The 14,966-nt window shown below is 37.8% G+C and overlaps 1 protein-coding gene and 1 long non-coding RNA gene across 3 annotated transcripts in view; both read right to left on the bottom strand.

Moving 5' to 3' along the window:
• daam1b (dishevelled associated activator of morphogenesis 1b) overlaps window positions 1–4,628 on the bottom strand; it is a 108,793-nt gene extending 104,165 nt beyond the window's left edge. For both annotated transcript variants that reach the window (XM_067416995.1, XM_067416998.1), the window contains exon 1: window positions 4,479–4,628. The gene's annotated coding sequence lies outside the window, so the exon portion shown is untranslated. The remainder of the gene's footprint in view (window positions 1–4,478) is intronic.
• Window positions 4,629–9,341: 4,713 nt separating this feature from the next.
• Window positions 9,342–14,227, bottom strand: LOC137041804 (uncharacterized). The gene is made up of 3 exons (XR_010898156.1): window positions 14,107–14,227; window positions 11,636–11,821; window positions 9,342–9,470 (listed from the first exon to the last, which is right to left on the bottom strand). It is a non-coding gene; the product is annotated as an uncharacterized lncRNA (long non-coding RNA).
• Between the last annotated feature and the right edge of the window lie 739 nt (window positions 14,228–14,966).

Raw genomic sequence — 14,966 nt, 5'->3', positions numbered from 1 at the left:
CATAAAGAAATCCTACACACAATAGCACAAAAAGAAAGTCAAACCTTTCACTCATGTGGTTAATAAGGGTACACATCATGGGGAGCTGTCCTGTAAACCTGTCTGGACTCAAGAGCCATACATGTAAACAAATGTACACACTGTCAGTGATAAATTACAAATGAACTGAAGCACTGGAAGGCACTTATTCTCTTAAAACAGTAGACAACTACTGAATGCTCACTGACAGCTCAGACTTAATAAAAGGGGGCTTTATTACTAGACTCTATTTAACCAGAATTGTGTTCATTCATTCCCAGTGATGGAACTCCTATTCTTAATCACACAAATACATTCAAGCTTTACTGACAAAACCTAACCATCTACAATCTGATACATTTTACGTTGTTTAAAGGGATAGTTCACACAGATATTAACGTACTCTATCATAATGTAACCACCCTTGGGTCATTCCAAACCTGTATGACTTTCCTTTGTCTGTGGAACATAACAACAATATTTTGAAGAATGTTGGTAAACCGTTGACTTCTATTATATGGGGATACAAAAAAACACCAAGCCATTTGCAAAATCTTATTTTATGTTCCACGAAAGAAATAAGATCATGAAAAACATTGCTGAAGTTGATCACAATGCCTTATATTTAAAAGGGCATGAACTGAGAAATCAAATTTTACATATATAAGTGGTCATCATACTATAATAATATCCTATAAGTTTCAGAATTAAAAACTTTCATGTTAATCCAAAAACATCTTTTATTGTATCCAAGCTCAGCGAACGACTCATTGTGGAATGTGCCTTTCTTTAGCCCCTTTCACACTGCGATTCCGGCAAATACACGGATAATGCGACCCGGTATTTGTTCCCGGGCCGCTAGATTTGGTCCATTCACACTGCCAGCGAAATACCGTAATATGTGCGCTTTCACACACAGCGCTTAACGGTCCCGGGTCGAGTTGACTCGTGACATCCTGATGTGACGTATAACGGCGAGCGATCTCAGCTTCAGCGCAGATAGTAAGGAGCTCCGTGGTCTCGACTTGTGTCCAGTTTGCACACATTTCTGCTTGCTTAATTTTAGTTTCTTTTGTATACGAACACTCTCTGTGTTTAAAACACCGACTAGCTCTTCTGGCACAGCAGGGTTGTATTATTGAAAACACTAGCTCTAGGAGTCGCACGATAACTACGTACACATTGGGGCATTAGTTTCGGCTTTTGTTCACACAGCGCTCGTCCCGGGTCGAATACCGCAATATGACTAGGTCTCCGACCCGGGTCGAATTTGGTAATCAATCGCGGGACGTGGTTGCTTTCACACAGAAGGCGACCCGGCAATGTTCCGGGAATATTGCGGGTCCGACGTGCAGTGAGAAAGGGGCTATAGACAAGTGAAAGACTGCCTCTGCCTGCAGAAGAAAATAAAAGCATATATTATTATTGCAACTTTGGCCACGCCCACTGATGCGTTAGTGAAAGAACACCAATACTGGATGGACTACAACACTGTAAAAAAAAAGTCTGTAAAAATAGGGCACAATGTCCTGTATAAATATGAAGGAATTTTCCGTATTGGTTTTTTTACAGGTGTTTTACCTGTATTTTGAATTACACATTGAATTATTTTGTGTTTTTAGGGTTAACGGAAATTTCCATAAAATTACTGGATAATGTACTGGCAAAAATGACCAGTACATTTTCCGTTTTTATTTTTTACAGTGAAATAACGTTACCCTCCGAAGCATCCTAATGCTAGGAATGTGCTTAATTATTTTCAACAATGTGAATGTCTCAGTTGAGCTTTATTCATTTGTATGCTTTACATTTCACTGTGGATTCTTATAAATCAGTCGCAAATTCTGGGCTTTGCAAACAGACTTTTACGATATGAACTTGACAGTAATGCCACAAATCATGCAAGTAACCGTGTTAATTCTAATGTCTGATCTGTGATCAGTGATTTCCCATTTTGTAATGATTCATGTACAGTCAGATGTTCAAAGAATGCTCCTTTTGCAATGGCTGGAGCTGTCAATCAAACACCACGAGTTCAGTGACTGAGTTCTGGACTAGTGCCAAAACTCCCATAATAATCAATGCATCGTATCATGCGCTCAACATGTCTGTGATCGGCTACAATACTAATCATTGCAACTTTTCATGCCACAATCTAAATATAATGCTATAATCAACACTTTTCAAAATAAATTAACCTTGAGAGCGATAATGATAAAACGTGCTAAAAGTTTTCAAGAGAGTTACACATGTAATACGTGGCTATTTCATATTCAAAGATGTAAGCCAATCACAGCAGAGGGCGTTTACACTGAAGTCTCTGTTCAAATCAATGGCTAAAATTAGGGTGGCCTTTTATTGATAAATTATGACCATTTTTGATGTAAAAATCATACTAAAATAATAATTAGAAGTGTACCCCAGGAAGCATTATAAAAACAATAAAACAATGCAGTGACCCCTTTAAGAGTCAAAGCAGGACCCCAATATGAGGGCGGAATTTGCTCGGTCTGAGAGGAATACAAGTCGAGTCAAGTGTGGAAATCCATCACTCATGATGCCCCTGCGGTGTCCAAAGGATATATTGCCCTAGTAATAGAGAACCGGCTGAGACTGATGAAAATGTGGAGTGACATGGCCTTTCGAACTCAAGAGAACTGAGGATATCAGTACGTGGCTGTCAGCTGATGGACAAATAAGAAAGACTTTTGGGTCTAGTTCGCAGTTGAATGCTTGATTAGGGAAAGACAGGGACCAAACCACAGACAGCAGTCTCATTTCCACATCATCCATCATCAGCATTATCAACCAGGTGCCATGGGATTAGAAGATTAGATTAGATTTCTAGTCCCCCTCAAAAATGAAAAATCTGAAAACAACAACAAAAATATCCCAAAACTGTTTTTTTGTAATCTTTGTGTTTCTATATGGTCTATATAGTTATAAAAAGGAAAATTGTTTTCCTCATGTTTCCCCAGATGTATATGATTTTTATTAAGTTCTATAATGTGCTTGGATCACAAGCATACGACAGTTGGCCAGACGAGAATTTCTCTTAATCTTGTTTCTCTTCAGAAAAGACATTGATTGATCCCTTGGAGTCATATGGGTTATTGGTGGGATTGCTTTTTGAAACATCAACTTTTGTTACGCATTATATGGCCCACAGAGATGGGTTCTTTTTCTGAAATCTTTGCTAGTAATCTGGGACAGCATGTAAACGATGAGAGAATAAGAATAAATTTAATGGACATACTTATTATAGAAACACAAAGACAGACTGAGGCTAAAACAATAATAAAAATATTCCAAAACAGCTAAACACAAATATCGATTCAGAACAGAATTCAATTTCAGTTCCAACTCAGCTGCCCTGGGCCCAGTAGGGACCCTAATGATGACTTGAAGGGAAAGAACTTCACCCTACACAGATTACGTTTTAAATACAGTGCCTGTTCTGTGTCATCATCACACACATGCGTCGTGGTGTTCAGTTGATCTCAAAAGCACTTCACTTTTAAAACTGCGCAGGAGACTGACACAGGCTAGAATGAAATTGTTGAATAAAGTCGTTATTTTAGTTTGTTTTTGTGCACCAAATGAATTCTTGTTGCTTCATAAAATTAAGGTTGAAGCACTGGACTATTTTACAGATGGCTTTACTACCTTTCTGGACCTTGAAAGTGTTCATTAAATTGCTGTCGATGGGTCAGAGAACTCTCAGAGTTCATCAAAAATATCTTCATTTGTGTTATAAAGATGAAAGAAGGTCTGACGGGGTTGGAATGACATGAGGGTGAGTAATTAATGACTGAATTTTCATTTTGGGGTGAACAATGCCTTTAAAATTACTTCAGATATGTTATCATTTTACGTTATTCATTACAATCTGATGTAAATAATGCTGGAGAACAAAAAATAAAGCTTTTCAAAAAATGTTATGCCTAAAATATTTTATCAGGAAAAAAAATCTGGGAAAGCAAGTCTATAGCTAGACGGTATGTCTTTAAAGAAGCTGAGAAGCACTTGTGGTGAAACATTTTACTGTTGGGAAGCCGGTTACATGCTCGCGCCCGCGCGCAGGCTGTGCTCTGGACTAGCACGAGTGACATGACATCTCATGCAAATACGATGCAAATCGTTCGTTTTAAAACCTCGAAGCTTAGCAACGCAAACGAAAATATTAAAATAAACGCACATGCGAAAGTGTGAGCAACTCTTTGTTTCACATTAGTTGCGCATGTGATCTGTGCGATCATCCATTGATTTTTCTAGCAGCTCCGTGTCTTGTATGACACTGTGGCTTTTGAATGAACAGTTTACCGTATCATCATCAATCACCTTCGATACACTGATCAGACAGCGGTGATAATTCGCTTCTCGTGTCACTCCACAATCCATAATCACGCGCATATAGGCTATGCGCAATTTACACATTCATCCACAAAGTCTGTTCTTACCTCGTATGTGGTCTCATTATTCAGTCAAACTCCACTGTTTTGTTTGAGTAGACTGGACATGATATGAATGTGCTTGATCTCGGCATTGCACAGACCCTGTAGCGAGTTGACGTCATCATTTTTTTCCACTCGAGAGCGAGCGAGAGCGCATGATCACACAAGGTAGATGTACTGATGTCTAACGGGAGATGTAGTAGGCTATGGGTGAGATCAGGTACGAGTCAGTGAGTTTGGTTGGAGTGTAAAATGATTATATATTCATAAGGAACAATTGAAAATCTAAAACTAATGTATTAATATAATGGTCTAATCGTAATAACACAAATAACTAAATCATTTAAAAAAAACTAATTATTTGTTATTATTATTTTAAAAGTTAATGTTATATAACAATATTGAGTAAGGAATAATTGACGACGGCCCGTTAGAAAAATAATGCGGTTGCGGAGTGGTCACTTCGGGTGCGTGCATTATTTTTCCTAATAGCCTAATTCAATTCAAGTCAATTATTTCGGTTCTACGGTCACAACACCTCAAGACATTGTTCAGAAGATCCAAGATATTTGTCATTTTTTTGTTGCTCTTGTGTGCAGCAGAAGGACTAATTTCTTAGCAACTAAAGTGCCGACTAATGCACTTAAAGGGACAGTTCATCCAAAAATGAACATCAGCCCATGATTTAGGCTAACTCACCCTCAAGTCATCCTATGACATTCTTCTTTCAGACAAATACAATCAGAGTTAAATATCCTGGCTCTTCCAAGCATTAAATATAATTTTATATATAATTGTGAATGTTTTTTGTTTTGAAGTCCATAAAAGTGCATCTATCCATCATAAAAGTAATCCACACTGCTAAGAGAAGCAATGGGTTTGATGCGAGAATTAGCATATTTTCACCGGAGTGTCCTACGTCATATGCTGGAATGCCAGTCTCTTGTGAACGTGCGTACGACACTCAGTGGAAGTTAGAGATTACAGTTTGTAAAGTTTTAAATAAGAATATTTTTCTTACTTAAACCCATCGATTTGCTTCAGAAGGCCTTTTTTTCTCTGAGAAAAGAACAAAGAACGGCACTGAAGTCATTCTTAAAAAGGAAAGATAGGGCTACGTTCTGAGTTTTGACGACCGGATACGGCGAATGTTTAATCTGTCAACTAGCTCCGCTTCACATTGCTCTGGTTGGTTGTAGCGCTATCCTATCGCGTGCAGAGGGAGTTTGAAAGACAGCCGTTTATCCGCCCCTCGGATTGAGCTGTCAATGGTGAGTTTCCAGACCAAACATCTTGATGTGGGTCTTACTTGTCAGGCTAGTGTGGAGCACTTTTATTAAGGATAAATGCACTTTTTTGGACTTCAAAAACCCAAACAACCATTCGCTGCCATTGTATGTTGTCCACCTGCAAAAAACTTGACAAAACACGTAATTTTACTGACGACTGCTTCTCAAATCTCTGCAACGCAGGATTCGCTTAACGCTAGCTCTTGAAAGATTGGTCAGAACCCAGTTTATTTGGACCAGCTGCTCCTTAGAATCACAATCTGTAAAAAATATTAAATATTGATATATATATATATATATATATATATTCTATCAGATGTTCAACATATGTAGTTTTATGTTTTAAATTGTGTATGTCTCCGGCTAACTCACATTATTACTGTCTTGCTGTAATACCTCTGCTAAGCAGCTGTGTGCCACTATCCCCTAAAACTGTATCCATCAATGAAAATTGTCTGTCGCTCTTACTACCTTGAGTTTAGATAAATGATAGAGCAAGATTTGTTTTGCAAACTTTAATGTTACATCAGTCATTCATGTTAGTGCTCGGCTAGCATCTGTGCTGTTATTGATACAGTTCCTGTAAATGCACCGCAATAAATCAGAAATATACACATGGGTCTGTTGATGGACATACACTTGTTAATGCAAAAGTAGCTGGCTGATGAGGAATTACAGTTGCAACATCTCATAATGTCTCATAAACTCAAAATGAGTAGCGTATCACTGAGAAACGTCCTGCTTCAGTCGTCCTTGCGTCCTGGAGGTTCGGGTTGAATAACTAGTACTACCAATGTTTTATCATCAGACTCGCGCTCGGATTGATATGGTAAAATCAGCATAATTATACAATCGGTAAGGCCCAATGGAAGCCTCTCCACAGCGCAAAACATACATGTTTGCTAAAAAAAACACCTGAAGACTCCAAGATGGTGAGAAATAAGATTCTCTGGTCTGATGAGACCAAGAAATAACTTTTTGGCCTTAATTCTAAGTGGTATATGAGGAGAAAAATGTCACCTGTCCAATTCAGTCCCAACAGTGAATTATGGTGGTGGCAGCATCATGCTGTGGGGGTGTTTTACAGCTGCAGGGACAGGACGACTGGTCGCAATCGAGGGAAAGATGAATGGGGCCAAGTACAGCGGTATCCTGGATGAAAACCTTCTCCACAGTGCTCAAGACCTCAGACCGGGCCGAAGGTTCGCCTTCCAACAAGACAATGACCCTAAGCAAATAGCTAAAATAATGAAGGAGTGGCTTCACAACAACTCTGTGACTGTTCTTGAATGGCCCAGCCAGAGTCCTGACTTAAACCCAATTGAGCATCTCTGGAGAGACCTGAAAATGGCTGTCCATCAACGTTTACTATCCACCCTGAAACAACTGGAGACGATCTGCAAGGAGGAATGGCAGAGGATCTCTAAATCCAGGTGTTAAAAACTTGTTGCATCTTTTCCAAAAAGACTCATGGCTGTATGAGATCAAAAGGGTGCTTCTACTAAATACTGAGCAAAGGGTCTGAATACTTAGGACCATGTGATATTTCAGTTTTTATTTTTTAATAAATCAGCAAAAACGTCAACAATTTTGTGTTTTTCTGTCAATATGGGGTGCTTTGTGTACATTAATGAGAAAAAAATGAATTTAAATGATCTTAGCAAATGGCTGCAATATAACAGAGTGAAAAATTTAAGGGGGTCTGAATACTCTCCGTACATACCCACTGTATACAATGAATATATAACCAAAGAATTTATGATACTTTTGTATATAATATAATTTGTTTATATAATTGATCACTAAATCATGCAAAAGTATCATAAATTTTACTTTACCATCTCCACACGCAAGGTTTTTATGCTTTAAGAGAAAGCAGGTCCACAAGCCCTTATGTTTGATCTGATCTGGGATTTATAAATCAAATAAACGTGATATCCTCTAACTGGCTGATTCACTTCTTCAACTTATTATCATAATAACCAAAGACCATTAACCTGATAAAATCTCTTTTAGCTCTCCTTTAATGTTTGTATTTTAAGAAGAAGTTGAAAACATTCACTGTCTGCTCCGTGTCCTTCTTTTAATATGTGGAAACCCCCTGGCTCCCAGTCCCACGTGTCTTCTTCATGGATTTATCCTGTCCTGAATGCACAAAGGCTGGATGCGGAGAAGCTCAGGGTGCCTGTATGTCTGGGAGGCATTATCCTTCTGGCCATAAAGAACACAGAAAATGAGAAAAACTATTCAAAGTGTCACATTACCTACACACCAGACTGTGAATGATATGTAAGGGCCTCAAGCATCTGCTTTGTACAATGCATGTGAGAAAGACCATCTTCTTACAGCACCCAGTGATTCACCCTGTTGTGTCATGTGACCCTTGAGAAACAACAGCTCCCTCCCAGCTGAAAATACCCACAACTTCACCTCTTAATTTAATATGGTGAAGGAAGAGTCAGAGCAGCAGGAAGGGAAGCCATAATAAACAAGGTAATCTTGTAGTTAAGAAACAGCCAGGGAAAGAAGAGAGGCATAATTCAATAAGAAATGACAAAATGGAGCTTGTTAGCTCCTCAGATTTTCTGACCTTTGCTCATAGTATGCTCCTATGTAACCAAATATTCAATTAGCTATAAATGTTTAAAATTAATTATCAAAAAAACAACAACATACTGATTGACTACTAATATGAATATTAATATGGGAGCATGAATATTATGGGAGCATGTCTTGTTCGTTGGCTATGGTGGTATAATTGTCCTATATGCTACTTATTAAAAAGTTTTAGCATAGAGTGGTGTAAACAATGACTGGAAATGGAATGCAAGTACACATTTCTGATAATGATACATCACAAAAATATATTTAAAAAAAGTCTGTTATTACTTATTTTGATAGTTTTATAGTAATCTAATATTATAGGCGAGCATTATGCAAATATATTTTCTAGCGATGTAGAACCGTAAAACAGTGGGATTCGAATTACAAATGACTTGTTTAGGCCGCTCAGAGTTGCTTCTTTCTTTTGGGAGACAATAACTTTATTTATCGTGCACTTTCGACTTTACAACTTTGTAGAACGTTTACATTCACAGACAGCTACACACGGGGAATATTTGAAAAACCATAATAGGGGCACTTTAAAATATATTTTTATATGAGTACACATACTTTAGGATTGTTAAATCTATCCACACTAAAAGTAGCTGGCTGGTCTCTGAGTGTTTGTGCAATGTGCAAGCGCATGTTCCACTGTGCACTGCTACAAATCAATACGGGTCGACGTTCAAACTCATATTTCCAGGGAAATGGTTCAGAGTGGACTGACTGAGAGGAGGAGGGATGGGACTTCATTTTTAACTTCTTGGGAGTGGCTTCTTTACCAAAAGTCAGCTGTTTAGGGCACTAGTACACTTTGAATAGTCACGTGAGGAGTTACATGGATCCACATTTAAAGAGGATGCGTATCTTGTGTTGCCATGCACTTGACAGCTCAGACTGGTGAGCAGCTGTGTTTACCTCCTTTAGTGGAATTTAATATAGAGGGAAGGAAAAGACCTACCTGTCTTTAAATGGACCAGATCCCCCCGAGGTTGTTCCAACAGTTAAGTGTTTCCCCATCAGCATGAAGCAGAGTCACACTGGGTCTCATGTTGGGTCTCTAAAGTCTGTTTGTCAAATCCCAGAAAAACTGAGGTCGAGAGGTCTAAAAGTTGTTGTAATAAATCACAGTGTATTAGCAGTGACAGTTTAACATCATACATTGAATGATTTATGGCTGGGACTCTAGGAGTCATGACACATTTGTACGGTTTATTGGTCAAATCTTTGACTATTCACAAACCTAAAAATGTTACCGCAGCGTGGGGACTGGGAAATGCCTCCCAAACACCAGATGGCATTTGTTGATTCAGGTTTATTAAATTATGATAAGTTCAGTAATAGCCTGTAATTTTTTCTATATGAGGCAAATTTGACGTGTTCGTTCTTCAGACAGTCCTGTTGGCTTATTGTTCACTTTACTTAAATTATTAACAGAACTCAGCAGAATAAACATAGAATAAATATCATTTTTCTCAGTAAATTGAGGCATGTTTACAGGGTTGGGGAAAGTCAAAATGCCTGCTTCATTCAAACGGTCTTTGGGCGGTCCTTGACCAGTAAAAGCTATGATAGAGCCATCAGTCTGAAGGTCTGACTACGCGAGACTACACCAAAAGTGAGATAAATAAGACTCAGGCTGAAAGCAATGCAAATTCACACCTGTACAGTAGAGGGCGCAGTTTAAAAATAAGTTTCAGTTCTGCCATTCTGGAATGAAGAGGAGGATGCAGGAGAAGAAAGACTAAATTAAAAGACTAAAAAAATTAAACACAATTGTGATTTTATGTGAAGTTATTTTGATGATTAATAAGGCTTGAAGTGGATAATCGAAGGTCAGCAGCAAATACATTGGTTGATAAAGTGAGATTAAATCATAGACTGTAAAAAAATATGGACGTAGTGTCCATGATGTCACCCATAGGATTCTGAAGTGCAGTTTTGAAGCGTTAAGTAGAGACGAGCTGGCCGTTGCCATCTTGACAACGCATCATCACGCGTCACGCCCGGATAACAGAAAATAAACAAAGAGGCGGGACGTGGGCGGAGCTGAGGTAACGTAATGACTAACAGACAGCGGATAAATGGCAAGCCACCTGGCACTCAAAGTGGCCACGCCCTTAATTATGCAGAATTAAGATATTAAGGCTTTATATAATATAAAAACAAATGAGTTATAAAAAAATTCACCCCATAGTTGTCATGAAGGGCAAAATTAGATATATTGACCAAAACCACAATTTGTACCAGGCTGTAAATATGTTTTTTTCTGCTGTAAAGTTTGCCATTTTAAAGGTGCCCTAGAATGAAAAATTGAATTAACCTTGCCAAAGTGAAATGGACATCACATACTGTGAGTCTCAAACACCATTGCCTACTCTTTCTTATGTAAATCTCATACATGAAAAACACCCCGGAAAAATAAGTGATTCTCAACATAATGGCAAATGTGCATTCAAATACATTCAAACCCCTCACCCGTATGTATTTTCAATAGCATATTATAAACTTATGCGAATACTTTATTACTTGAAGGAAGTAAATATACATTAATGACCACATATATTTTTGAAAGAACTAAGTGGTTTAGCTAAGAATAAACGAAAAAAGTTAAACAGTGTAGCTTTAAAGTGTCATTCAGTCAGTCTGTGTTCTGTCAGGACTCACAAGCCGCTTCGCTGAACTGCTGTGAGCTGTGAGCTGCTGAAATAAGCCAATCAGAGCAGAGCTCAACATTAATATTCATGACTCTTCCACATAAGGCAAAAACAGAGCATTACATTCTAGGGACAATTAATAGGGTTGTAAATGGACCTGTAAAACTGTATCTGGACAATTTTTCCCTTAAATAAGCCACATACCCTCTATTTAGATATCAGAACAATTTGACTTATTGTTTCAACTCATTCTAGGGCACCTTTAACATGCGGCTCAATGAGATTTTGCTCCCTTCTGGAGCCTGTCCCCAGTGGCCAGTAGAGGAATTGGAGTTAAATTACTTCCATATTGGCTTCAAGAGAAACTGCGGGAGGTTGCCACTTGGATTAAATACTTAAACAAGTATATTTGTGTTATTACGAATATTTAATGCAGGTTTGAGTAATATTCTTAGATTGCATTTCACTTTTTTTATTAAGTTTTTTATTAATATTGAGTAATACTGAATCTTTGATATGAATAAATACCTGGTCACATTTGTAAGAGCGAACTTTTTTTAAAAAGTAACTCAGATATTATGTTGTAAGTTTAAACTCAGGTTACTTTACTCACTACATGTTTATGTGAAACCCGTCGTGCTTCTGTCAGTCAACTACTTCAGCAGACACACACACATCTGTGCGGCAGAACACCTGTCTGAGAGATCAAAGTGCAGGATCTCGCTACAGAACCAAAGCCATCATTTCACAGCACCGTGGACAGGTGATTGCGCAACAGCAAATTCGGAAATCTGAAACACTGTCGATTAGTGCACATAAAAATACTAGCATCAGGAATGCTAAAATTGTGCTCATCTGACAAGCTGTTGTTTCCCAGGTGAAAGAAACTTGACCTATATTACTTTTATTTAATATGCTTTTGAACTTATCCTGAATGATTCATCAGTGCATATTTTAGAAAATTCTTCTTACTGTGTAATCTTTCGTAAATAATGGAAATTGCATGAAACAACAAACCTCACCCAGATCACACAAAATATGAATCAATACTGTATGTTTACCATAGTAAATCAGGCCACGGCAGGAGCATGGATTTTAATGTACTAGCTCAAAAATGGAATTTATATATTGGGTCTGTGTACATAAAAAAATACATCTGCTTTTATATTTTAGAAAGGGGTCTTTAGCAAGAGCATTTGGTGGTCCCTGATAATACAGTAAATGTCTGGAAACCCCTGACCTATAACAATGATTGCAGTAAAATGTTATTAAAAACATCCAATCTCTTAAAAGGCCCTTTGTCTTTGCAAACATTCCGTTGTTGTGGCTTTAGTAAAGACGTGGTAATCTAATCGGATTTAGCGTTTTCCCTTCTGGATTTCTGTTTGTTTCGCCAATGTCCACAATATCTAGAGTCCAAACTGAACAACGCATCCTCATTGAACGGGGCATTTCATGCATTCCAGCCACACCTTGTATCTCGAAGAGTGTTGGACACATACTTAACATATCGTTCCATGTGTTGTATTTCTCCCTGCACCATGCACTTTAGAGTTTGGGAACGTTTTAGTCTTGTGCAATAGCTTGTGTGAGAGGTCACTGATAAGAGTGGTTGTGGGAGATGGAGAGAGACCTTTCCACCTCTGCTGGACTGAGCTATCTCTCATGCACCCACGAGGAGGACCCTTGTGTGTGTGTGTGTGTGTGTGTGTGTGTGTCTGTGTGTGTGTGTGTGTGTGTGTGTGTGTGTGTGTGTGTGTGTGTGTGTGTGTGTGTGTGTGTGTGTGTGTGTGTGTGTGTGTGTGTGTGTGTGTGTGTGTGTGTGTGTGTTTGTGTGTGTGTGTGTGAGCCTGTTTATGTGGTTTATGAGGACACAAATTTGTATAACTACATGGGTATTACACTGGTATTACACTATAAATGTGGTTTATGAGGAAATATTAAATGTCCTCATAATTCAAATGGCCTTATAACATACTAAATGATGTTTTTTTGAAAAAGTAAAAATGCAGAATGTTTCCTGTGATGGGTAGGTTTAGGGGCAGGGGCAGTGTAGGGGGATAGAAAATATGGTTTGTACAGTATAAAAACCATTACGCCTATGGAGTCTCTGTAAACCACATAGACCAACGTGTGTGTGTGTGTGTGTGTGTGTGTGTGTGTGTGTGTGTGTGTGTGTGTTTGGATAAGTGATCTGCATCCTGTCAGCTCTCAGGCTGAGCTAAGGATAGTGAATTTCTCACTTCTTAAACAACTCTCTCCCTATTTCCGATCCCTTTACGCTTATCAAACTCTCTCTCTCTCTCTCTCTCTCTCTCTCTCTCTATATATATATATATATATATATATATATATATATATATATATATATATATATATATATATATATATATATATATATATATATATATATTTAAAATTAATGGTGAAAATGCAAGCAATATACATTTTACAGTAAGACAACAACAAGCTTATTCAGGCTTAGTGACATCACAAACTCTGAAAAATACAAAAACCCCGTCGCCGGGAAAACGCAACAAAGGGAGTGAGGCCAAGTTGAGAAAAGGAAGAGTCTGCTCAAGAATTTGTCTTTTCCACAGACTGTAAAAATAATGGACGTAGTGTCCGTGATGTCAGCCATAGGATTCTGAAGAGCCGCTCGTAAACATGTTTTTTTCTGCTGTAAAGTTGGGCATTTTAACATGGAGCTCAATGAGATTCTGCTCCCTTCTGGAGCCTGTCCCTAGTGGCCAGTAGAGGAATTGCAGTTTACATTACTTCCATATTGGCTTCAACAGAAACTGGGGGAGGTTGCCGCTTGGTGTTTTCACATTTCTTGCAATACAGTACGCAACACAAATGCAATAGCATGTCATAAAAGAAACATGACAACATAAGTTATAATCATATTTAAACTAACTATACCTGTTATATCTTAATGCAGTATATATTTTTTTTGGCTCTGTGCATTTTACAACAGTTCCCAAATGAGCGATTTATAGATTATCATGAAAGAATATGCTAATTAATGACTTGAATATTGTTAACTCCACATCAGCTACAAACATTCATCCATCCACTAACCATTCAGAAACGTGCTGTTGTATTCAACATGTAGCCACTTCTTCTCGAGTCTCTCTCCATCATTGTACGACTCCGGTTTGAACATAAAAGACTGAAGAGTTTCTGACCTTTTCAGTGTGCGTCTGCATGAGGTAATTGCAACTGCTAACACAACCTCTTGAAGCTCTGCCCTCTTCTTGAAATAGGGCCGGGAGAGGACGGACCTTCACTTGCATTTAAAGGGACACAAAAAACAGCAAGTGACTATTTTAACAATAAAAAAAATTATATGTAGGGTATTTTGAGCTAAAACTTCATATCCCCACTCAGGGACTACATTATTTTACATCTTGTAAAAAGGGGCATTATAGGACCCCTTTAAAAGGAAGGTGAAACAGCAAAAGGACATTCCCAATATTCCCTGTATGATGAATGGCAATGGGCTATATTTTATTTAAATATTTATTTTTGTTATGTACAATGGGATGATTTTATACACTGTTATCATGTATGTAACTTAGTGAATACTTAGCCTATACTGCATTGTTTTATTGTAATTTGTATAAGTCTGGTGAGTTGTCTAATTATTTATGTGTTTGTGTTTATGTTGATATAACATTATTTCAGTTAATAATATAGTGGTTATGGAGTATAAAATACACAGGCACCAAAAACATTCTTTGAAATATATTAAATTAATATTTTAAAGTGAATTTCACTTTTTAATAGAGTACAACACATTATCCACTTCTGTTATATTACTAAAAATAAAAGATGACAGTGAGAATTAGAAATCCACTTCTGTGTTATTTCTCTGCTATAACCATGATGTAAACCTGAATGACACTAACTTTAATTTAATACACTGCCCTGCATGCTTT

The sequence above is a fragment of the Pseudorasbora parva genome, chromosome 15 (genome assembly GCF_024679245.1).
Source record: "Pseudorasbora parva isolate DD20220531a chromosome 15, ASM2467924v1, whole genome shotgun sequence".
In the NCBI taxonomy this organism is placed as follows: Eukaryota; Metazoa; Chordata; class Actinopteri; order Cypriniformes; family Gobionidae; genus Pseudorasbora; species Pseudorasbora parva.
Note: the sequence above shows the minus strand (reverse complement) of the source record. Positions and strands in the feature narration are given on the sequence as shown.